We start from the raw sequence: 26040 nt of genomic DNA, 5'->3' as shown, positions 1-26040 counted from the left end.
CTCCCTTTCATTTCAGCACTCATCCAGGTTATTTGAATAGTCAGCTAAATCTGAGGGGGAAAAAAAAAAAAAAAAGAACCACCAACCAAACGTGCTGAGATCTTACAGTCTATCTGTTTTGTTCACAGATATGGATCAGGGGTGAGATGGGCTCTTTTCCTGGCTCTGCTCTTCCTTGGAAGTAGCTGAATGAGCAGAGAGACAGCGTGGACAAGTAACGCGTGGGACTGAACTTCGGGGAGGTTACAAGTTTTTCACCTTTTTCAAGTATTAAAATTAAAATAAAATTACATATATTAAAAAAAAAAAAAAAGAAAGAAAAAAAAAAAAAGAAGCCCAGACTCCACCTTTGCACTGAAGGGATTGGTTATGCAAATATGGAAGGGGTTTCCTGGCAAATACAGCTTTCTACTGTATGGTTAATTAAATCATCACTCAAAAGCCTTCCAATGTGACGCTTCTGTCGTAATCCAATCAGGTTACGTAGGTCCTAAACAAGAAAGATATTTTCCACATCTGGAAGTCAGCAATTTAGCAAGTACTGCACATTATTAACCAATTCAGAGCCCACTTCCCAGGGGGATAGTTTTTTCTCTTTTTTTGAAGTTTAAGTGTTCTTAACCAACGCTCTGCCGGTTTGTTAATCAGAAAGCTGGTTTGCACCGCACGTAATCGAGAAGTAATATCGAAGTAAGTAAGTAAAGGCAGCCCGAGCTGGGGATGCTGAGCGAAGGCTTTCAGCTGCAAAGGGGGCTGATCCGGCTGAGCCTCCAGCCGCTCATGCCCAGCTCCCAGCACAACCCACAGCCGTTCCTTCCTCTAGAAGAGCTCGAAATAATATCAGTGCAAAGAGAAACTTCGCATCTTGCCTACTCGTACGGTCCTTTCCCGAGGTAAACGTGGGGCTGCCCAAAGGGCTGCGTTAAAGAGCTGCGAAACAATGTCGCTGCTCTGACTAGAGTTCAACCCATTACAGCACTTTATTTCTTTTTTTTTTTCCTCCTCCCCCTCCTGAAGAAAACCGAAACAAATGGCACACTGATCCCACACTGCACTTTTACTTACATTGAGCTTAGATAAACTGCTCTTGAACTGTGCGTTGAACGTGTGCCTAAAGCAAGAAGTGGAAGGCGAGCAACAGCGATAGGGATTGCGCTCCAAAATGGTCCTGCTCAGGGAACACCTTCCTGACGGTTCAGCATCGCAAAGGAAGGAAGAGAACCCCCGCCTCGCCCCTCTCGCCCCCATGCCGTGTGTCTTTGCAGCTCATCAGACACACCGAGATTTGCTTGGGATTTTTTTTTTTTTTTGGTCATCTGTGAGTTAGATGGGACTGCGAGATGCGGGGGAGGCAGCGCTCAGAGGGGGCTCCGGACAGGGGCATCCAAATCCCCCTCCCGGGATGGGAAATATCCACCAACCCCCTCTCCGAGTGTCCCCTTCCCCAACCCCGAGCTGCAGGAGGAGTGGGGAGGGAGAGGCAGGCTCTGGCAGTTTGCTGCCGCTGAAATCCCTAACTATGCAAAGGTGGGAACAAGCTTCCCATTTTTTAAAAATTATTACTATTATTTTTATTTATATTTCTTATTTTTCCCCTGCTATGAGTCATCCTGGCTTTGCCAGAAGTTTTCTTGTCACTGTGCTCTAAATGCCAACATGATTTTCCTGCAGCATGCCTGACTTCTCTATGCCTAAATATACCTGTATACACAGAGACATATCACACACACACACACACACACACGCACACACACACACAGAGTGATGATATCTTAATGAAATATATAGCACTGTGCAAATATCTTGAAATCAGATTCAAGTATTATTAATTTGAATTAGATCCTCTCAGATCCAGAAGGCACTGCCTATAAATCAAGGGCAGTCTGGCAATTCCTTAAAGAGCTAAACTGAATTTAGATGCATATGATAAAAAGAAAGAAAAAGAAAAAAGTGAATGCTAATTACCGACTAGCTTGATTTCCACTCGCCCACGTTTTCTAGGAGGATAAGGAAAAAAAAAATCAAACCCTCAACCAACAAGTTCTCAAAATAAATTAATCCCATTACAAACTCCTTACATATTGTTCATACATTTCCAGATTACAAAACGAGAGGATGAACTGGAGATTACGAGACGCTACAGCCTAACCCGCAATAGGCAGGAGTGCCGTCGATGTTGTATCATTAAAACGTATATATCTTCAGCCACACTGAAAAAACAAACCCTCAGACCGTGTGATGATGCTCAAGGGCTTTAAGGAACATGTTGGCATTGTCAGATAATCCCTATTCATAATTTTGCTGGCTGTTCTTTCAGCCCTCAATCTCACAGTGTCTCCAGCTCTGAAGTGCCTCAGCAGGGTTTGCATCGGAGCGATAAACTGCTCGGATCTTCGCAGGAGTGACATAGCACCCAACCTTATTAGATGTTATTTAAATGTGGGATGTAGTTGTGTTTTTTTTTTTTATTTATTTTTATTTTTAATTTTTGGATGCCGGACATAAACATTTAGCAATCAGCTAAGCCCTTCTGAGATGGAATTTAACCTTAATCCAGGCGATGATTTCCTGCCCTACTCTGAACTAATAACGGGCGTGCAGCTTCTTTAGGAGATGGAAATAATGACAGCCTATAGATCCTGCCTTTATTGGGGTGGTGCTCGGCTCCCAGTCCCTGCACCATCAGCATCCCCATGCAGATCCTATTCCCTGCTCTATTTTAAAACTTTTGCAAATCCAATCTCCCCCCCCCCCCCATCAGTTTAAAAGCAAGAGGAGCCAAAATATGCCCACAAACTCCAGCTCCCTCCTTGTGTGCAGCTCCCAGTGCTGTTGTGGCCTGGGGATGGTTTTAAGGGCAGTTCTCTGGATGCAGGTTTTTCCTCTTTTCCTCAAGTTTTCCTACATGGAAATGAAGAGAGCTGAGATGGGAGCAGCCTGATGCTGGTGCAGACCTGCCTGAGTAAAGCCATGGGGGAAACCAGCTTGTCCTCAGTGGATTTCCCTTCGCCCACCAAAACTTATCATGATGATGACCTGCTATGTTCCCATCCCTGTGTGGATCTGTAGGGCTGGCCAAGGGCAAATCCTGCAGCAGGGACAAACCCTGCCATGAAAAGGGGGCCGTGCAGGGAGAGAATTCCCAGGCCTGCAGGCATCAAGGTGTGATTGGCAGGGGAGGTGACCAAGCCACCAAGGAGGGATTCAGGGCACGGGCCCTGGAGGACTTGGGCCTTCTGCTGGGACCTTGTGCCATGGTGGCTTTGTGGGGGTTTGGTGGCACAGTTTGGGGGGATGATTCACAGCCTTATTCATTTAGGTATGTTTGCTTTTTTCCCAGCACAGGATGGTAATGGGGACTCGGTTTTCTCGCCTATGTGGAAGGAGGAAAATCAAAGAAACAGCAGCAAAACGGTTCTGGCAGATAAGTTTTGACTAATACATTTTAGAGGCCGGTGAAGACAGTGGTTTAACACCTTTAAATAAGCTTCAGCTGCTTTGAGGCTTTTCCTTCAGGTCTTTCATCACCATAACCCTCTAATATTTTCCCCAAAGTGTGGAACCCTTCCCGCATCAGGGATTAAACATCCCCGTGTAGGGGACCCAGATGAGATGTGCCCACTTGCAATGGAGCCTGGGGAAAGCATCCTTCCCTCCCCACAGCCCTGCTCTGCCAAGGGAGCGGCTCCTGCAAGAACTGGGGCTCCCTGTGGGTTCTGGCTGTTCCTCATGCACAATCTCTGGGGTGCTGAAGCCCAATTTCTTTGAGAAGAAATTGGGAGACTGTGAAAAATAAAAACCCAAACCAACCCCAAACCAACAACAACAACTAAAAAAAAAAAAAAAGCCAGGGTGGATTATTTTCTGCAGTCGCCTGTATTGGTAGAGGATAAGACTGGCTGGAATAATTTTTGTGTGAGTGGGGAAGGGCCCCATGTGGCCCCAAGATGCTGCTGTATACTTTTCCTCAATACAGGTGTCTCTATAAACTGAGATTTAGAAAGTAAAGCCTCTATTTTTTTCCATTTCCACTTGGAGTTGTGGGCACAGAGGAGAGGAAGAAAGGGTCAGGGAATGACTCTCCCCTCACCTGCTGATGAGGTATTTGGGAAAAAACCTTTTGAATCAACATTCCCAAAGTTTTTGAGTTCCTCTGAGGAAAACCCATGTAGGGATAGGATATGAGCCAAAAGTAAGGGAAAAGATTGTCTGGCTTTAATTTATCTATCCCTGGGCATTTCTAACAAGCTGATCACTGTAATATTTAATCTTGTGCGAGTCCCTGCACGTTAAAAGTGAATCTCCCTCATATGTTTTTCTTAATTTTGTCATTTATAAAGTTGCTTCTGGCAGCCTAGAGCTGCTCAGCTCCTGTTCACAACGTCTCTCTGTGTGTCTGCAGTGGGAGAACAGCATCCACAGGACCCCGAACCTCTTCTCACACGGGGCAGTGAGCAACAAGCATCCTCCATCTGCTGTCCCGCACCGTGAGCTGGAGATGCTTTTTCCTTCTCTTCTGGGATCAGTGCTGAAGTTCGACCACATTTCTTGGCTCAGTTGGCAGTGATTAAAATTCACGGCTCACTTTTGTTTATAGTTGGTTGTTTACTTTGTTGAATTTTTAAAAACTTGTTAGAATGCAATTGAACACAGATTCAACGGTATTTAGGCTTGAAAAATAAAGATGCATTAGAAAGATGCCTATTATGCTTCAGAATTATTAATTGACATTTTTATGATGAATAATTAATCATTTGAATAATTTTCGTATCTCTGATCTGAACACATATTTGCATATCTAATGTCTGATTTTAAATGTGGTTTCTTTAGTTGCATTCTCCCAGGACAAAGACATGAAGTAAGTAACATCCTAATGCAAAACTTTTTTTTTTTTCTTTGCACTAGTAAAAGTGTGTTTATTGAAATGTAAGTTCCTATCTAGTTATGAAGCTGTTAATAATCTATGCATGACATATATGCATTAATAAGACGGTGAATCTTCTGGATATGAGCACATTTAGGCCTCATTTTCTTAAATACATTGGTGAGGTTTCCTGTAGTACATACATGCTACTTAAAACCATGTGGGGTTAAGCTCGGAAACCGTAAGGGAATATCTCAGATACGCAGTGTTCCCGTCTTGTTTATATGACACTTAGTGAGAAGACCAAAGGTTGTTTCAGCTTGAGTTGATTGAAACATCAAGAACTTTTAACATAAATTTCTTCCAGTGTCCTCCCAGTGAGCCAGCATCGGTATTTTCTTGTTGTATTTCAATATGCCTCAGTCACAGACCTCGGGGCCCTGCCTGCTCCGAGCTGGTGACAATAAAGGAACAACCGAAGCTGCAGATCAGTTATAAGTTGGTCAGCAAAGAGGTGCAAGGGATGGTGCTTGTTGTGCAACCCTGCTCAGCGCTGAGTTGGTGTGAGCACAGCTCAGCCACAGGGGGAACAGAAAGGAGGAAGGGGCAGCTGGACAAAACCAGAAGTCAAAAGGTATAAAAATTAAATAAAGGAATTAAAGAAGTAGCCTCTGCTCTGCTGCCTCTGACCACAGGTTAATTGTTACAGCGATACTGCCCTGCCTGGCACCCAAGGAGCTGCTTTCACTTAGGCAAGGTCTGAATTTGATTTATTAAGAAATTCAAGCTTTGGATAACTTTTATTTAGTGGCACATTTAAATGTACAGGATATCCAAATATTCTGTGTGTAGCCTCTTGTCTCCTTGATGTCATACTGAAGAACCAGAGTGATAGCTGCTCTAGAAATACCTTAAATTGATGGATGATTTAGATGTAGCAGATTAGGGAAATTACATCAAAATGAAGGCACAAATGCATAGCCATGTTTAATTTTTTTTTTTGTGCCATTAATACAAGGTACATAGTAATATACAACGTAAAATGAAAATAAAAGCTTTTAATATCTATTTTTTCCACACCAGGTAGTAATATATATGCCCTATATATATATATATATATATATTTATGGTAGAAGTATATTTTATAGACTGTGGAAATCTTGTGGGCAATATCTAACAGACAGGCACGGTATAAAGAAACCGTGAAAGTAGTTCTCAGAACGGACTGGAGTTATATTGAATAGGATGTTTAGCAGTTGCATATGCTCAGTGATAACAGATTCCTCTTTTTTTTTTTTTTTTTTTTTTTTTTTTTTAATTCTAGGAAAGGTTGAATTTGTAATAGCAAGAGGGGTAAGCTTGAGCAATACTTGTCACATGGAGAGCCGAGCTCTGAGCCCGGTGACCAAATCTGCCATAGCTGTGGCCATCAGGGGGGTGGCAGTGGCAGCGAGTTCTCTGCAAAAGCAAGAGGTGAGAATTGGAGTTAAACCTCTGCTTTTTGGTTCTAAAAGGAGGAGAGAAAGCAAAGACCCCTGGGATGCTCCCACACTTCTTTGCAAAGGAAGACAGCACTTTTAGGGGTGGTGGTCACCCAGCCACCCAGCTGCAGTGCTGCGGGGAAGACAACCAGTGCTGAGAATCACAGAATGGTTTGGATTGGAAGGGACCTTAAAATCCATCCTATTCCAACCCCCTGCCATGGGCAGAGACACCTTCCTTCAGGTCAGGTTGCTCCAAGCCCCATCCAACCTGGTCTTGAGCAGTTCCATGGAAGGGGAATTAAGAACATCAGCCAAAGCCCCTTGGACATGGTTGTGCCTTTGTGAGGCCAATGGACAACTTTGTGGTGGATTTATTAATGTGGAAAATGGAGATTTTTGTTTTGTTTTAACCAGGCTGAATGGTGAGTATGAATTCTACAATTACACAGTAGCCCCTGTTCTACTTATTTGCTGGCAGATCAAATTTCCTTTTCCCCGGTTTTCTTAGCATCTCCCTATTTTCCCCACTGACTACTGCTTAAGTTAATAGAGGTGAAAATTACCAGCAGAGAATCTGGGTGCAAAGCTGACATCTTGATGGCCATCCGAAAGTTCCAGAGTCGATCGATTGCCCCAATTATTTCTTATCACCGCCCAGGGGAAAACACGTCCCTCTCTCTGCGACTCCGGGAGATTAGCTGCATGTTTTGAAATCTACGGAAACACAAGGGTTACAAAGATATGTAGAAAAATCCCAGATGATTTGAAACAATTAGATACTGCAGCACAGCTTCCAAAGAAATTCCGTGTGTACAGAATTGCCCAGTGTCTGGAAAATTGCTGCCGTCCTGTGGGTGGTTGCTGGCTGTGCCAGGTTCCAGGAGAAGTAGAGGCACAACACAGTGACTGCTGCACACCTAAACTGCAGATTTACCCTCGAACTGGCAGACATCCCCTGCCTCAGGGGTGGCACTGGACTTGCCAGGTCTTCTGTTTGCTTCTCTCCCACTATCAGCATCATCTCCAGCCTGTCTATGGATAGAGGTTTGACCAACTGGCCCCTTTCCAAGCCCAAATCTTAGACTCTGGGTTATTAGAGCAGTCAGAAACAGGAGAGATATTTTTTCCCCCCACCTCTTGCCATGAAAGCGTTCTCCAGGTTGTCACTCCCTCCTCAAATTATGGTTTAAAAACGTTTCTTGGGAGATTTCCTGGCTCCTCTCTGGGTCATTTGCTCTGTGGTGTTCCAGGTCAGTGTCATGCTAAAGGTACCAGCATTTAAACAAGTCCTTTCCCCACATGGTTGGTGTTAGGTGCATGTACACTCCTACCAATGCTTCTTACTATATCACTTAAAACTTGCTCCAGGCAGCATCTAAACTATTTTAAACCTTACCATCCTTTTTTTAACACACATCAGCTATCCTGCTTCAAATCTCTGACAAGGATGTGAAAACCGCAGTGTCAGAACAACTGCTGCTCTCTTCTTGGATTCTGACAAGCAACCTTCAACCTGAAACCCTCTAAAAATGGTTATTTTTATCGGTTTTATTTTTTTTTTTTTTTTTAAATTCAGAAGCTACTATATTGGCTCTGTGCTTTTTACTTGTTCTGACAGGTTGGAAATGGGTCCAAGAACTGCATGAGGCAGAATATGGCAATACTGTTTGATGTTCACCCTGTGGGTCCGCACATATCAGTGGGTCTACCTGTCAATGGGTTGACCACAAAGAGGTTATGAATGAGTGTGATTTCCCAAATTCTGGGCTAGAGAGGAGGCAAAATGGTCTCTGGAATAATTTTGGCAATCTGGGTTGTGCTGATGTGAGCACTGATGTCCTGGGCTCCAGGAGTCAAGAACTGCAACCCCTAGTCTCCATCTCCTGTATCGTAATTTGATTGAGCCATGTCCCCACAAGGAAATATATTTGCAAGGGCCCAACTCACTGCAGAGTGATATTCATTTGATACACTGTTGTTTTGATGTTTTGTGGAGGCTGGTGGGGAGCAAAGTCAACCCTGCATGACTTTAAATCTGACCCATACCAATGACTCTGCTGGGGTGGCTCTCTCTGCATGCCAAGACCTCTTTCCCTACCAAGCAGGGGAAAAGCAGAAGTGGTGGAGCCCAGGGAAAATAAAAAAAAAACCTCTACCACAGCACAGCCTTGGATATCTGCTGTTGGGGCAGGGGAATGCCTGGGTGAACTCCTGTGCCCCCACCCACCACCAGCCGTGCCTGGCAGCGGTGACTGCCTATGCCAAAGCCTGCCTGGTGGTGGCACTCATTTTTGGGAGCACAGGAGATATCAGTGATGCCTGTGTCCGGAATTTGGAGACAGGAATTTGTGGGGTAGCATTTCGGAGGTAAGAAGCCAGAGGTGAGAAGTCACATCTGATATTTCGTGCTGGTGGGTGTGTTTGGAGGTGGGAGCAATGGAGAAAGGGATGTTGATCTACACACAAGGAAGGGCAAGCTCTGCCTCATAGGGAGAAATATAGAGCAGAGACTGAAAACACTGCAAATATTTGTTCTCATTGTCAGATGTTTCTATAAAATCAGTTGTTACTGAATCACCACTGAAGTTATGGAGCACTTAAATAAGCAGAGAGTGAAAAAAGCTAAGTCTAATTATATGTTTCATGCCATTTGCAGAGGTTTCCAGGGGATTTTCTTTTAATAAAAGTGCAGTGCATCAAAAGGAATAAATCCTACAATTTTGTTATTTACAAATCAGCTGCTTCTTCCTCGAGCTGACAGACTTATCCTCCATCTTACACCCCTCTTTCCACCCCAAAATGCACCCAGTATTTTGGCATTTATATCGATACTCTAAGTGCCTACGTAACTCTTTTATACTCCTTATGTTGGTGAGCAAATGGATCAGAAGAAAACCATCACAGAGACACAAAAAAATATTCTGAAAGAAAGATACAGAGAAAAACCCCGCAGTGTTGTAAAACATGCACCGTAGACGTTTTCCAGATGAAGAGAACAAGTGCCTTTTACATCCCTGCCCAGCAATTCCTGAAGATTTCAGATCGGAAGCCTGGCTGGAGATATGATGTAATCAATTAGTTAAAATGATTTACTAACATAAAACATAACACCCTTTCGATGATTAATTTTTATCCCCTTCGCATTTTTTTTTTTTCCCCTGCCACAACCGCTCTGCCCCTTTTCTGACTCCGGATTATTTAGCAGTTGACTCTGGTGCTCAGAGCGTTGCATATCAATCCCCAGGACCAAAACATGCCACTCATGTTTTCTCTGCTACGTAATCTATTGATGCAGCACCTAACCCTGCACCCTCATCTGCGCTTCAGAGAGGAGCAAGTTGTGCTGAATCAGGCCCATAACTTCCTTCTTGTTGAGGCTCCCAGTGACAGGATCCAAGGGAATGACCTGAAGTTGTGCCAGGGCAGGTTTAGGTTTGATCTCTGGAAAAGGTTTCTCCCCCAGAGGGTGGCTGGGCACTGAACAGGCTCCCCAGGGCAGTGGGCGCAGCACCAAGACTGACAGAGCTTAAGGAGTGTTTGGATGATCCTCTCAGGCACATGGTGTGACTCTTGGGGATGATCCTGTGCAGGGCCAGGAGTGGGAATCAATGATCCTAATAGGTCCCTTCCAGCTCGGCCTATTCTGTGATGCTATAATACTCTGCATTTAGAGGTGAAGAAAACGTGAGAGAACCAAAAGGCTGCCTTCATTCTTGTCCAATTGTGATATAGGAGGAGCATGGCTGCTTTTGGTCATTAAAACTCTGCATGCAAAAGACACCAGAAAAAGAGAAGAATGAAAATAAGCTGGTTCCTCTCAAGTGTGAGCCTACCATGAGTGTATCACACAGGCTACACACGTTTTACAGAGGCCTTAGACTTGCCTTGCAACAGCCCTGCCATTCCAGGATGGGCCTCTTCCCTCAGCAGACACTGTCCATCGAGCCAAACTGCAGGATTGTTTCGTGATATGGATATATGTGGACTGGGGACTGAATTAAGGACATTAAACTCAATTTCCTTAAGACGAGAGCCAGATTTTAATATTGCAGCTGTCCAGGGGTGAAAGGGTAATGAGGACATGAGGAATTCCTGGACAGGAAAGGGACACTTGGCCCAACAAGTCTGTCCCCCCCTTCAAGTTTATTACAACACACCTCCCCGTGTTGTGGATATATCCTCCAGCCCTGTCTGCCTGTGTAAACATGTCTGGATATCTCTTCTGTTCATTAATACTTTGGTTCACTCGGTGGTTTTATTTGACATAGTGCCTACTACGCTGTGAATCAGATGGCTCTACAAGAATTCTCTGTTTATTCTTAGACCTTTCATTTTTAATTGGTATAATCTGTTTGTTCTTTTTTTTTCTTTTTTACACTCACCAGATACAGCCACTACCTCAGCCCTCAACCTAATTATGAAAATACTAATGTTTAGGTCTTTTTAAAAAAGGATTAGGCTCAGCCTTCATTTGTATCAAGCATCTTTAACAGCCGGAAACAACGATTGCTTCGTATCTTATTCCTGTTTGAGTCACTAAAGTTCTCCTCTGGAAAAGGTGATCAAAATTGGAATTACTGGAGAAAAATCTATCACGTTCCTTGAGCGATAAGAGCTCTTTTGATTTGGCGGGCTATCCTTTGCTGGAGTGTCCATATCACACTTTATTTATACTGAATTGGCATTGATTCAAAATTGATGTTTGACAGATTCAGTGCGATTTTTAAGGTGGAGCGGGACTTTTGGGAGCCAAGTATTAACTTATAATGATCTTGTAAAGTCAAGAGGCAGCTTTGAAGGCTGGTGGGAGGAAAAAGGCTCCCAAGAAATCGGTAATGTGACAAGGATTTCTAACTGCTAACTGGTTTTCATTTATTAAAAACTATCTCCCTTTAAATTTTCTGCCAGCAAAGTTGAGGGGGAATTAGCATACAGATGCTTCCTCAGACATGTAAAAAACCCTGGGTCTTTCCTTTCCTCTGAGGCAACGAAAAGGAGAATGTCATTAGAGCTCTCAACACAAACGTGGGGAAAGAAACCCAAGTCACAGACAAACCTGAGTGATTTTCAGATTTCGGAGACTGATAGGCTGGTGAAACAAAAATACTCTGGGTGAAGCATAAAGTGGGAAGCAGGCAAAGTAGATCATTTTGTGATGCAAGGTTGAGAAAAGACTCTTAAATTTGTTAAATGCATTGAAATCCCAGAAAACCAATATATTAACAATTATTTCTGATATCTAGCTAAGCTCAATTGTTTAGTGAAGCAACTTGTTTTTACACTGAATAAAAAGTTTTATTTATTTATTTATTTAGAGATATTCCCCTGGAAAAAAAAAAGAGGTACTACTAGCAGAGGTTTTTTAGGGCAAGAAATTCTGCACCCTGTTGAGAAACACTGAGGTTTTCTTCAGGAACTATGCTAGCAGTGCTGGGTGGACAGGGAACTTTGAGAAACTTGGAAATGGAAGAAAAATTAGAAATCTCTTGGTTTCAGGCAGGTGAAGAAACAGTTATGATAGAAATGAAAACATGGGTATGCAGCTGGTTAAAAATTAATCAGTAAACTGTATCTGAGAGGCACAGAAAGCTTCAAGATCATATCCAGGATGCACAGTGATTAAAAAAAAAACCTGTAAAAGACTCAAAAAATTTTTACTGTTGAATTTTGAGGACTGGATCCGACTTTACTTTTGGTGATCCAAAGAAGAATTGAAAATGTCATTTTAGGCCTGGACAGGGACAATCCTTCATTGTAAAAGACATTTCCCACGGCGTCTCTTGGACTGCAAACACCCACAGCTTAAGTCCCTGTGTTTTTGAAATCCTTGTCTAAAGGAACTGATTTGCAAAAGTGGAAGTCAGTGTAGTGACTGCTCTTTAGTGAGGGTCCTTGCATAAGGATAATAAAGAGAATAATTGGAAAAAAATGTATAATAAGCTGAAATTTTAATCTTTGATAAATGCTCATTAGGTCAAATAGTTTTGGTCTGGCTGTTGAAACATGGTCCACCAAAATGAGCGAAGCAGACATGACAGTAAAGCCAAGGCTGGACAAGTAGTTTTAAGAAAGATGAATGTAAAAGTTGATAAAAGTAGAAAAGTCGTAGTGAGCAAAGCTCGTTCTTAACTCATTCTGTTTTATTTAAACACCTGGTGGAATTCTACGGAGTTCCCATCATGAACAAAATGACAACTGAAAAAGTTTTTAGTTAAATAACCTCAGAGGGTGAAGCCAAACTGTTCGTCCTTGTTCAGTAATCTTTTAATTTTTTTTTTTTTAATCTAAATTTATTGGAGGACATATCCTTCTCTCAGATGAAAGGACTTGAATCCTATTTTTGTGTTCCTTGCCTCTGTGCCAGCTTATTTTCATGAAGCTGGTCCATGGGGAATATAAGAAAAATTGCACAGGGAGTGAGGTCAAAACCTCTCCAAGTTGTAGGAGGCCCATCCCCATTTTCAAGGAGCACACTAAAAGTGACTAGAAACTGTGTTTCTCAGCAAGGAAACACTCCTGTAAACAGGATTTAGGAGCCATAATCTTTTAAGTTCTTCTGAAAGAGCATCAAGAGGGCTGTCAAGCTCCTCCAGCACAGACCCGAGCCGTGGCAGCACAGAAACAAGCCCCAAGAATTTTGTCCTGTCCCCTGATCTGCTGGCTGTGCTGAGCTTTTCTGGAGAGATCTGCCATCCTTGAGGCAGAAAAGGACTGCAGTGCTTCAAAACTACACAGGCCTTGGGTTCAAGGGAAACAGGATTGGCTTTGTTAGCAGATCCTTGCAGTAAAATCATAAGGTAACCATTCCTGGGATACAAAGTCTCACCAAACACTTGCCTATTACATTGGCATAGAAACAAAAAGTTAGTATTTTTCTTTCTTTCTTTCTTTCTTTCTTTTTTTTTTTTTTTTTTTTTTTTTTTTTTTTTTTTTTTTTTTTTTTTTTTTTTTTTTTAATTTCAAGATTTTAATCTCCACGAAATTCCCCATCTCCCCAGGATTAAAAAGCTCAAAGCATCCTCTTATCTATTCCTTCCCTTTTGCTGGAATTCCAGTTGCTCCCTAAGCTCTTTCCTTCTCTCCAAGCAGCACCTAGGCTTCCCTCTCCCCTTTTCCAGAACGGGCTGCACTATTTCTTCCCGCCCCTCTGCCAGTGTCGAGCATGTTTTCACATTCCCTCCTGAATCAGGAAAACCTGTTTACTTTGCTCTCTCGGCTCCGGCACAGCGGCGCGATCCCGGTGCTGCTGATGCTGCATTTGCTGCTGATGTGGATCTCGCATTTGTAGCCGGAGTTAGACAATCGCTGCTCGAGCCCCTGTCACTTTTATGTCCCCGGCACGGTTTGATACCTTACCTTTGATATTCTGATTTAATTCTTTTACATAGATTAGAGACAAGACAAGCTCCTAACCTGACCCAGGCACTACCCTGCATTGACTGCCAATCTCTAAGTCAGTCGGTGAACGCTGTTTGCAGACTGTTATCAGTTCATTAAAGTTTGTTATCATTTATGCAGTGGCTCTGTACCTTGCTGGTAATCTCCAGTATAGGATCTTATCAAACGCTCTTTTGAAAGCCTAGGCATATTGTATACAATCCATAGTATCCATTTTTCTTGTCTACTTTGGCAGGGATAGCTTTGAAAAATTCCCACATATTATTTGAGCAAGGTTTCCTGCTCATAAATCCACGCTGGTTGACTCTACTCAAATTAGGATTTTCAGTGTGTTTCCTCACTAAATCCTGCAAAACCGTTCCTATTTTTTTTTTCATAGCTATGAATTGTGTTATGTTAATTTGTTTATATTATGATTTAAAATAATTTTATATGTATGTATTCCTCTGCATATGCATGTGTACATAAAAGTGTGTATATGTAATGGAGATTATATTGAAGTATATTGGGCTTTAAAGATGAATATGTTAAAATTGTTAATGCAGTATAAAATGCAAAGGATAGAGTTAGGGACAGATCTTTGGCTGGAGTAAATGAATTTGACTTTGAATACATTTTGCTAACTTAAATGGTGTTAACTTGATTTATGTGAGCTGAGGAGTTAACCCTTATGCACTGCGCTTGCTCTACTTCAGTGCCAAGAGATCAAAATGACTGTTGGGATACCTCTTTACATTCCTGATTTATTTTCTCTACCCACATTTCTTATGGATTTTTTTAGCTCAAGAAGTGCATTTTTATTTGCTACTGCAAAAATAGTTCTCAGTGTTTTACTAAATGGTATACATTATGTAATATTTTGTTTCAGATTAGTGATGACTTACACTTTATTTTTCTGTTATTTGACTATTTTGGGATGTTTACTATCCTTCCCAGCTTTCTGTTCCCATCTGTAGATATTTCTGCTACAATAATGAACCTGGTAATTTCTGGTAAATACAGTAAGTGGCTGATTAATATTAGATTCATGCTTAAATTGATTTTAATACTGGAAAGCTAACATCTTAAACAGGAAACAACCCCTCTTCTTGAATTGAAACCAAATGAAAAATTTGAGACTAAAACAAATGGAATTGGTACAATCAAATCCTTATTGGACCTGTTTAACAGGTGCTGTAATTTGGGTGCTACATCCTCCATGAACAGGGCTCTCTGTCTGGTGGTATCCAGGTCTCCCTACTGAAGTGTGATGATATTTTGCCTTAACTATACTCTGGCTTATAAATCATGGTGAGGAACAGCCAGTGAATCATTGTGGTTATGGTTCCAAACAGAAATGTTTTTCATGGAAAAACAAAAATTTTTTTTTTCCAAGGTTTATTTTTTTGTAAGGAAAATTGTTTTTTTGCTCTAAAAGAAGATTATTTTTCATGAGAAGAACTATTCTATTTCTTTAAGGAATGAGAAAGCAAGTCTGATGAGAATGTGTTTGACCCACCTGGGATCACATTTATCTCACCTGTGGCAAAAACATGAAGTGGCAATTGGATCTGCCAAGGGAAGAGCCAGGCAAGATGACATTCAGCTGAGCCAGGAAAGGTTTTGGGGATACCACATACATCACTCATCAGCCTGGGAACATGCCAAATCCTGTGAGGGTATTTAACCTCCACCCCAGCAGGGATAGACACCTCTCTTTCAATGGCAGAGAAGTCTGCAGTGTTATAAAATGCACAGGGTCAGTCACCAGAGCTTGTTTTCACCTGAGCTGGTGATGGAAGTTGCCCAGTCCATCTGAAAACTGTCAGCTTTAGCACTGGTCTGAAGGAGACCTAAAAACACAAAGGTTTCACCTTCAACAAGCATCAGTGGTTGCTGCTCACTCCTCTTGCTGGAGATCTTCCATCCTGGGGGAGAACTGGAGTGTAAGTACCTGCTCACAGATCTATTTATTAAATTACGCTGTTTAAATATATAAGATATGGAATTGGAGACTACTCTTTTGGTCATGGGACTGCCAGAGGTCAATTCCATTTATAAGCTGCTAAGCTCTTGGTGTGGTATTTCAGCAACAAATATATCTAAAACTGTATTTGTGAGTCCTGGAAGATGAGGTACCATCTTTCAAGTACAATAGGAAGAACTTTTTAGTCAAAATAACTACAAAACATCTCCCACTAGAGCACATTTTCTTTTCCCTGGTTCACTGCTCTCAAATTGCCTCTCTTGTGTGTTATTGGTGCATTTCCCCCCGCCATGGGCTGTATAAATTATTTTGTTGTTGGTAAGATTTTCTCTTTAAACGAATAACAAGAGCATATTTGGGTTTTAATTGTTCTTCTGGCCCAAGTCTATTCACTCTGTGAATCTCCCAATCTTTTCCTGATAAGAATGTTTTCCATTGATTTATCCTTTAAATCTATGTGGATCTTTATCATAGTGAGGTTTGAACTCTCCATCATTAACTTTTAAACTTATATTGACGTTAAATGTGATTAAAGTTAAATTTTATAATTAAAATTAATTTTATGACAGCACACATGCCTATCTCCAAGCATGGGGCTCAGCATAGCTCCTGGCTGCTCACTGGGCTAATAGCATTGCTGCTACAAACAAACTTTGTTAGCTTCCACATAGTTATCATAGCAATCAATACCTGAATAATTAAATTCCTCCATTATCAAATTCTAGTCTTCTTTATCAGCTTTTCCTCCACCAGTAATTTTGTTGTCTTAATCTGGTTTCTTCTTGGAAAGTCTATAGCAAACTTGGAGTTTCATTAGATAATCTTTCTCTTCTTCCCTGTTAAGCTTTGTAACCCAAATTATTTAAAGCCAAAATCTGAGATCTTTAAAGAAAATTTCACTGGATGGAAGGTTGATCAAACTGTATTTTGTTTTGTTTTAATACAGATTACTAATTTTATCTTGTCTTGCCCTTGAGTGAAATCCTATACTTGTAAGTATTTGAAATTGCCATTAATTTTCTTGATTCATTCCCTTATTGATTTTCTTTCCAACTATTTCCATCCAATGTATCTAATAATTATTAGAGATGAGGCAAGAACCAAATGCCTGCATCCACACCCCTCCCTCTGAGCACTGTGGCTCATACCCGTCTTTAATCAACATAAATGCAAGCAAAGAAATCTCCCAGACTAAACTCCAACGTTTTGATGTTAAATTCTTACCCTCACCATCTTCTGGTGTGTTTGGGCACAATTTTGGTCAGGGGTGACTTCTGGAAAAGCATTACACATCATAAAGTGTCATGCTCCTCTCAGACCTGATGCCAAATGACTCGAGCAGGAAGGAAGGAGAAGGATTCCTGCTCCCTTTTATACTCCCGTGAAATCACTCCAGCCGCTTTCATCTGTTCATTACTGTATAAATGCAACACTTTCTGAAGGAAATTCACTGTTGAATTAAGGGGGAAAGTGGGACACAAAACAAATGGGGGTGATAATGAATTGAAGAGATGATCTGAGGAGCTCATAGTGCTTCATAAGCATTAATTAATTAAACCTGACTCGATCCCAGGGAGGTAGGTATTAGGGCCCATACTCCAGTCCTGGCTGTGGTGTGCTATTTCTGTATCTCAGATTCATTCTGTTAATGTGCATTCTGATGAGAGGACTGAAATGGTGTCTGACTAGTAGAGATGACTGTGCATATATTTAAGCTGTGAATATTCTGCACGATGAACCTTCGTATGGAAGCAACTTTTTTTCTTTTTTTTTTTTTTTTTTTAAATACAGCCTTGTTCCTGAATAAAAAACACATGATAAATGAATTGCACACAGAGCATTGAAGGGCTACTGATGACCTATAGTTATGTACAATGTGTAACCCATCCTGTTACTGAACTAGGGTGACCAGAACTTTTCTTTCTGTTGATGAAAAGCTGAGTGCAATTCAGTGAGTGTATTTCTTTTCTTTTGTAATAAATTTTATATAATTTCTGTAAGAATTTAACCTACAGTTTTATCTGCAGCATTTAGAAGTGTGAAGAGTATACAAATCTCTTATTGATCCATTATAAAAGTTCTTCTGATGTTTCAGTGCAAAAAACTTGTTTTGTTTTCAGTACTGATGTAGAGCTTTGACTCCTAATGATTGTTTTCCCTCTTTTTTTTTTTTTTTTTTTTCCATCCTGCTCTAAACAAGATGTTGTTTATTACTTGAAGCATTATATGTAAGCCCCAAGTTACATGTGACTGGAGCTTTGGCAGACTTTGAGAAACTGAAGTTTCCAGAAATTTTGCTATGTTTAAAAACCAGAGCCTTGTTTTAAGGAAAGATTTCTACTTCCAAATGTGTGGTTGCCTGAACCTTTTACATTTTCAAGTCAGATTCCGCTGCCAAATAACACACTGTACCTTAACTATAATAAAAAAGCAGAGACTCTGTGTTTATAAAAACATTACAGGAGCAACTGTGATCATATTTCTCGAATTTATTCTATTCATGTGCTCCAATATGCATTTTCAGACGGAGCTCTCCATCACACCGGTCACTTACAGGAGTAGAAAATGACATGTAGAGGCAGAAGGCTGGCACAACGCAGCAAACCAAACTGGTAAAGTACAGAAATTCGGAGCCAGACCAAAATATGAGGTCAAGGAAGTTGCTTTTATAATAATAGTGGTTATCTGTTTAATGTGTGATCTGGCAGTGGCACCGTGCTGACCATAAGCAATTACACATGTTTCTAAACTGGTGGTACATGAGCCCTGAGCAGCTACGCACAAGATAGATGTGCTGTGAGAAATGGGCTCTCGCTCTATTCTTGTGGTTCTTCTTGCTTTATATCAATTAAAATTACGGCTTAGCAATAGATAGAAACTCTCCCTGTGTAAAATAATGTCTGTGTTCCCCCTATCAGTTGCCATATACTTAAACTCGCATACTGAAACCAAGGTCCTGAATGGGCTGATAAATGCTGCATAATGTTCTTCTCAACAGACATGTGGTTAGACATGATTTTTCTAACTCTCTGGTTGCTATTTGAAACAGCTTTCTTTATGACCAAGTTCTGATGGCGGTGTCCATGAATGATGCCCTTGTTCTGGATTTTGTCGTGCAGTGAGCTAAACTCCTGGAGTTGACCTCACAGGAGTTAAAAGCAGGAAGGACTATGTGATACCAAACTGCCTGGGCACAGATTAGGCCCTGGGAGCTGCTGTGGTGTGGCCCTAGCTCTGAAACCAATTTTTCATGACTTTGGTGAATTTGCTGGACAGCACATCCCATTAGCTTTTAATAGACTTGGACCCCACTGTTAAAACAGCCTCTATGTCCTCTTCTGTAAAATGGGATTGGAACGTTTTCCTGGGCTTAGGAGGATGTGGTTGGAGTTGGAGCTGTGTAGTTGAGCTAACTGTGGTAGAAAGTGTGCTAATGATCCACGAAGACACCCCAAAAAGCCTTTCCCCCCCAAGAACAAGCAGTTGTGTACAATTTGGCTCCTTCGGGGTAAGTCCTGTGATCGCTGGCTTGAATCTCTGCCTATGCACAGGAGGAGCTGTAGCCACCAACCCTCCCTTCCCCTGAGCACCAGCTAGAAATAATCACTTAAAAAGCAGCATGTGACGTGCTTAAAACAAGTCCCAGCTGAGGCATAAGCTGATGGTCTTCTGAAGGCACTTCACGGCGGCTTCACTTTGGCTGTTGCAGAGGTAATGACTTGACGCACATTCTTAGCAAACTCAGCACAGAGACCTGCAAGGCATCCCTGAGAGAAGTAGTTTGTCTCTGTTGCCTGAAAGACTGAATTGAACAAGGATTTAATGACCAGAGCACATCAGTTAATTGTTGGTAATTTAGGAGCCGTATCAGTGGCCGCCCAACAGTCCTGAAGTGGTTCTGTGGCTGCAGTCTCTCACATCACATCAGTGCATGTGATTTGGCTGTCACTTTGGGGCTTCCCAAATGTAGCCCTTCATCCTTTTACTTTTCAGAAGTGTAAAAATAAGGGCTGCAAAAATCTGTGCTTGTGGCAGAGAGCTAAACAGGGAAATGCTCACTGAGGAGCCACCCCCTCCGAGAGAAATGTCAGCGGCACAATGGGCACTATTATTTCCCTCCTTTACAGCCAGACTGGGGGGGTTTATGTTGAAGTCTGTAGGAAAGGGCACCAGAATCCTATCAGAAACCCATGTTCTGGTTGGCATTCAGTGTTCCCTTTTTGGGCTACCACTTCCAGAGGAGCCCCTGTGCTCCCTGGCAGACCCATGACCTCGTGGGAGGCAGCTAAGGAACCACTTCCCTGCAGGCTGCCCAGGCAATACTGTGGCACCTTTCCCCTTGTTACAGTGGTGCAAGACAATCATTAATCAACTGTAATAAAGTGCAACTTGGGAGTATCATTAAATGGTCCTGATCAACAACTGGCTTGTACATCAAACGTCTTTACTGCTGTGAGTTCCATGTGTTGAAAAAAGGAACATTTTCTCTGGTAGAGCATTTTCTTTTTAATTTTTCATTTTTTTTTTCCATAGTATGTGCCTTATTTTAAGGGAAAACTATCTCATTGAGCTTATCTCCTCCCATTTGTGGTCATGTGGGACACTCTACTACTTTCTGGTAATGAAATCTGTACTTTGCAAACACTATAGCAATTATCTCCATGATAAAGTTCTGGTAGGGAAAGAATATTGTTTTGACCTTTTTTTTTTTTATTGTGATTTACCAGCTGGAAACAAGAAAAATGCCCAGGATCACTGTGCTACTCATCTCTCTGCAGTCTGTCAGCAGCAGCTCCACTGACTGGAACCAACAGTTTCATGTAATAACTATTTGGATGCATTTTCAAGTAAGGTGAGAAAATAGTGCAGGCTGTGTTAGCTGATGTCCTGCAGTTTGGAAATGCTTTTGTTGTTTAAACAAATAAGAATTTTAAAAAGTTAATTACATTCCAGATGACCTTGCAGCTTTTTCTTGGCAAGTGGCAGTTTTGTGGGTGAATGAGGAGGTGAAAATATCTTTACGTATCAGCCTAATTCTAGTGAGGTAAACCACCACAAATGTTGAGAAGGTTTAATTTGGAAGGTGTCCTAGTGTCTTGGAATAATCTTCCTTGGAAATAATGGGGTTTGCCTTTTATATTTGAATATCAAGGAAAATATATGTTTTAGCTGGAGCCACCTCAGAATTTAGCTGTCTGGGGAAGATACTTATCTTTATATAGTGCTGAAAAACATTTGTAAATTTGCTGGTGGGTAAGTGTGTTTCACAAGCTGGAAATTTTTCTTTAGAATATGCCTTTTTTTTTGTAAAATTTTTCATCAAAAAGAGTTAAAATATTTCCCTCTGATAATGTGGAAACAAAACAGCCTGACATGACAAACGTTTCAGTTCAATTTTGTAATTTTGGGTTTGTATTTATTTTAAATTATATATTAGATTAACCTTCTGTATTATTTTGACATCACTCAAACGAGTGCTTTTGATGGTTCCCAATCAACGTTTTCTGGAATATCTTTCCCATGAGAAATTTTGACTTTTTGTTCCTATTCATTGTGGAAAACACTATTTCATTGTACCTACTGTATTACCTAAATTTAACATCCCTAACTCGGTAATGCTCATCTGTGTGTGCAAGGTGATGCTGGAGGCTCCAAGTAGGGTTGGGTGCAAGGCAGGAGCAGGCAAGGAAGCCTTGTTGTATCTCTGCTACCTTCCCTACAATCTCCAAGTCTTATCTTTCTAAAAACAGGGTCATTTTTGCATCTTAAGTCCTTCTGTGGTCTTTGGGGAGCGTGTTGTGGGTGATGGTTTAGGAAGATCCACCTTAAACCCTTGCCTTGGGGTTCTGTTACACGAGTGACTTTTTCTGCTGGTCTATAAATCTGACTCAGCTCACCTTGTGCAGAGAGTTTGGGTGAGGAGAGTAGGAGGGGGGCAGCAGGTTGTTAACTCATCCAGCTGTCTTGTCTAACCACTCCTCCAGTGTTATGTGAGCCAATGGATAAGGTGCATCATCTTCAGGAAATGTTAAGAGGCAATTCCTTAAAAACAGCTGTAAGAAGTGAATTGATTTCTTATGAAGGAGTAAATGGGTTCTCACCTCCAAATTACCTTTTTTTTTTTTTTTTTTTTTTTTTTTTTTTTTTTTTTTTTTTTTTTTTTTTTTTTTTTTTTTTTTTTTTTTTTTTTTTTTTTTTTTTTTAATTCAGGGATTCAACCCATGTCATTTCCATGAGCAGGAAAGACAGAGCTCCAGGAAAATGGATGGCCCCTTGTTTTCTTTCTGTATGGCAGCAGGACAGTCAGCGAGACCAATACGCTCCAGTTGCCCAACCCTGCAGAGCCTGATTATCCATTTGGAGATCCTTTTGAGTTACTCTAGAGCTTGGCACATCCCCAGTTTGCCTCCCTGGTCTCCTGCAGTCTTTCTCCCACTTCGGTAGCACATCTTCTGCCCGAGCTGTGCAATTCCTCCCCTGCAGCCTGCGTGGCAGGAGCTGTTTGCGAGCCTCTGTGGGAGTTTGCTGCTACGTTCGTGGATACGTACAAGTTTTGAAGCAAGAAAGTGACTCAGAATAGCTCCTCCTTACTCCTATTCCCTGGAAACACGACTTCAGCAAGGCGTCTGCGAGGCACTGAGGGTATGAAAGCGTGTTGCAGAGCGAGCAAGCTCGTATCATCAAACACAGCCAGCCGGTACAAAAATTTGAGCAGTGTAGAGTGGTGTTGATTGAAAGTGGTCTGGAACACAATAAAAGGTGAACCTTCTTTCAGAATTGTAGGAAATATTTTTTTTTTCCCCCCCTCTGGGCAGACTTTGAGAACTGCTGAATTTGTTTTTGTGTTTCTTCCCAGTCATTTTGGATGTGACTGAAACTGGCTGTTCTCGGAGTTGGACTCCAACTGAATGAGAGGGTTTTCCTCCAGCCTCTGCCTGACCTGAGGTTATAGGCACTTCAGGAAAGCAAAAGCAGAGCTGCACAAACAACTTGCTTCGTGTCTAAGTCATACCAGCCCCGTGGATGCAACCTGGGATAGGTTTCCATCAGGGTAGGCTGCTTTGCAGCTGGGCTCATCCTGGAAAAAGCACTGTGGATCTGCATTGGGAAAAAGACAAATTTGTTAAAAAAATAATTGCTGTTATTCTTTCCCAAAGTTGAGGGGAAAGTTGGAGGGGGAAGGATGGGGGAAGGCATGCAGGAAGCAGCAGAAATGCATTATGCATTTATTTTTAAGTAGTAATATATCCGAGTGGTTTTAAACCATGTTTGTTCTCTGAGATGTTTATGTATTCATGCTGAACATGGGATAACAGAGTATATAAGGATATATAATATTAGTGAAGAAGAAAATGACTGCTATAGTACTTTCTCCTCTCAGTTCCTTCTCCACTAATGCCCTTACACCTTTCTTTTTCAGGCTTTTTGTAGCATCCTAAACAGAAGGATATTGAAGGGAGCTGATTCTGCTTTGATCCTTATGCTTGTTGTCAAAGCGCTTGGGATTGAAGAGACTGTTGGCTACAATTGACTGTGACAATTAGGAGATGATCAGAGCCCTAGAGTGGAGCACTTAAAGGGTAATTTACATGTCAGTTTGTCGAATAAAAAAAAGATATTCAGCTAAGATTTTTTTTTTTCCCCTTAGAGCCTTGTAAACTGCAATTTGTGCTATAGTAAGAAAAACCTGGCAGAGGAGTTAGGATAGCCATTTCCATTTGAAAAGAGGCAATCATAAGGCCACTGCTGAGCCTATTGTCCACTAAAAATGCTGATTTGCAGTCAGGGAGTGAAAGAGTGGAGCCATCACTAAATAGAACCTCGTGCAAGGTAACTCCCCCTTGGTGGCTTTCTAATGTTGGCTGAAGGTTTTATATACCTTAAATCCTGCATTTACTATCATTATAACATTGTTACTGATCGTGAATGTCCTTTATCATAACAAAAAAAAAAAAAAGAAGGTATTGAGGGGGAGGACCAGGAGCGACCAGGCAGTGGATAGGCTCTCACCAGCTATCTATTGTATCGCATCTTTCTTGTTCCCTCGCCTTTTGTGTGCCATCACAATTTTCTTCTTGTCACCCTTTGCACTTTGCCATTCAGGCACCTTCCATAACACTTTTTCTCATAGGTTTTTTCATACCTATTTACACTTCATTTTTAGATGCACTCCCGGGAGATTTTTTTAGAATTTTCCACGTTTAACCTGCTGGGAAAGGCAAAGAGAGAGAGAGGGAGGTGACAGTGGCTGTTCCGAGTTTGCCTTTCTGTGGCTGTGGTGTGATTAGGCTGTAATCCAGACTGTAAGGCAGACTGTAGACATACAGGTCAGAGAGAGGACTGAAGTTAAGACAGCTGATTATTAAACAAACTTGTTTGTGATGTCCCCCTTTTTTTTTTTTTTTTTAATGTGATAACTCTGATGAACATCGAGTTGCTTCGACTGTAGAGTTATATGAACTTATAAAAATATCAAAAAACAACACCTCCCTCTTTATTCTCGTTGGTGTGAGCTGTAGCATATGTGATATTCCTACCAGTTTAAGGAAGGGATATTAGTGGATACATAGGAGGCTCCAGTGTTTGTATATGCAAATAAGAGTATTTATTTTGAGGTGGCATTGTAGGCTTTTCCATCAGAGATGGGATCAGCTCCCCTTTTACTTTCACCCCCTTAAAAGAAGAAGAAGAAATGAAACACTCAGCTTTGTCACAATTGCAACCAAGTGGCCTTTGCTGAGCAGACATTGCCTAAAAACCCAGGGGAAGAGGTTTCTGGGGAAGTTCTGTGGCTTTCAGTAAAAGCCATACAACAGCTCTGATTCTGATCCCTGGTCACAGACACCACTGACTTGAATAGATTTGGGATTTCTGCCGGTGCCATGGGATAAGGATCAGGCCCTGTGTGCCCACAGAGTCACCAAATTGTGCTTTTCCCAGTCATATCCCTCACATCCTTAGGCTTTTTGTATGCTGAACACCAGGCAGAGGGGTTTCTAGATGTGAACTAGTACTGGAAACATGTTTTAACCTGACTTCTTCATGGGGTGAAGAAACACTCCAAAATATTTCTAAATTGTGCAGCATTGCTCTTCAGGGTAAGGTTTAAATCAGAGAAAATTTGCAGTACATGGGTTTTCTTCTTCAGGAGAATTATTATATTGACGTTTTCTCCAGGATGTTGTAAATGGAAGCTCGTGGTTTCTGCCCTCTCTTGCTGTCACACTAAACTTGTTGAACACCACGGAGTTTGTATGTGTTTATCTCTGTAACCAATGTAAAGAACAAACAAGAATAAATAAAATATGAGGAGTAAACAGTATGACAGGGCAAGTCTGGAATGACTTTGGCTTCAAATGTGTCTGCAGAACTGAGGCAGTGGTAAATCTGTATTAAAAAGAAATAAAATATCTGCCATAGCAGGAGGTCCTTTTCTCCCAGGTAATGGCTAAATGACAAGCAGATGAGCCATTGTCATATTGATTTAGGCATTTTGTTCCACCCAGTCACGATTAACTTTGATTTGTTTTTACTTTCCTCTTTCGGGTTTGCATTTAAAGGGCTCTCAGAGCACTAATTGTACAAAATTCTAGTAACTGCACATTCTCTTGCTGGAAAGGTAATGCACGAATGAATGAATCATTTTGAGTTTCCCTATACTTTTATATTAATTCAGTTTTTTGAAGTGAGCAGGAAGGAGAAAGTTTTACTCAGTGGCAATGCATTTTGAAAAATGTGCATTTTTGTGGTGTAGGTTAAAAAAAAAAAGAGTCTTCCTAAGACACTTGGAATGCAAAGTTGATTAGAATTTGATTGAGATGTGCTTTTTTTTAATGAATTATCAAATCTACTGTTCCCATTACCAAATATAATTTTTAAATCAATTAATTTATGTATTAATCATAATGACAGAAAATGTATTATATATTATATATATATTATGGAGTCCCTAGGAGAGCCTTTCCTGCTCAAAGATACATAAGGAGCAAAAGTCTACGTATTCACAGTAAAAACATACTTCCTTGTGCAAACCTGGGTTAGAGAGATTTAGAACTAATTTAGGTTTTAAGCTCATGAGAATAAATCATAGTGGTGTAACTGCTTTTTATAGGTAAGAAATTCTCTTCATCGTAAGGCATTGTACAGCTTGACTTCTGTAGGTTTGAAACAGTTAAAGATCATGACAAATTATGTGTAGTGAAATACTCTGACCCCATTCAGTACCTATCTTCTCATTCAGTCTGAAATATATCCCTTTATTGCTTTGTGAATTAATAATATGATGTTGGACAACTACAGATGACTTCTTGTTAATTAGAATTTCAGAT

At 41.1% G+C, this 26040-nt stretch overlaps 1 long non-coding RNA gene across 2 annotated transcripts in view; it reads left to right on the top strand.

Annotated features, from left to right (window-relative positions):
• Nucleotides 1–4616, top strand: part of LOC114060848 — a 6070-nt gene extending 1454 nt beyond the window's left edge. For both annotated transcript variants that reach the window (XR_003571980.1, XR_003571979.1), the window contains 2 exons: nucleotides 129–267; nucleotides 4403–4616. This is a non-coding gene — a long non-coding RNA (uncharacterized LOC114060848). The remainder of the gene's footprint in view (nucleotides 1–128; nucleotides 268–4402) is intronic.
• Nucleotides 4617–26040: the final 21424 nt, after the last annotated feature.

The sequence above is a fragment of the Empidonax traillii genome, unplaced genomic scaffold (assembly GCF_003031625.1).
Source record: "Empidonax traillii isolate 1590-97213 ecotype Southwest subspecies unplaced genomic scaffold, ASM303162v1 scaffold294:size1087701, whole genome shotgun sequence".
Lineage (NCBI taxonomy): Eukaryota > Metazoa > Chordata > Aves > Passeriformes > Tyrannidae > Empidonax > Empidonax traillii.
The sequence above is the reverse complement of the archived record's forward strand: the minus strand, read 5'-3'. Positions and strand labels throughout refer to the sequence as shown.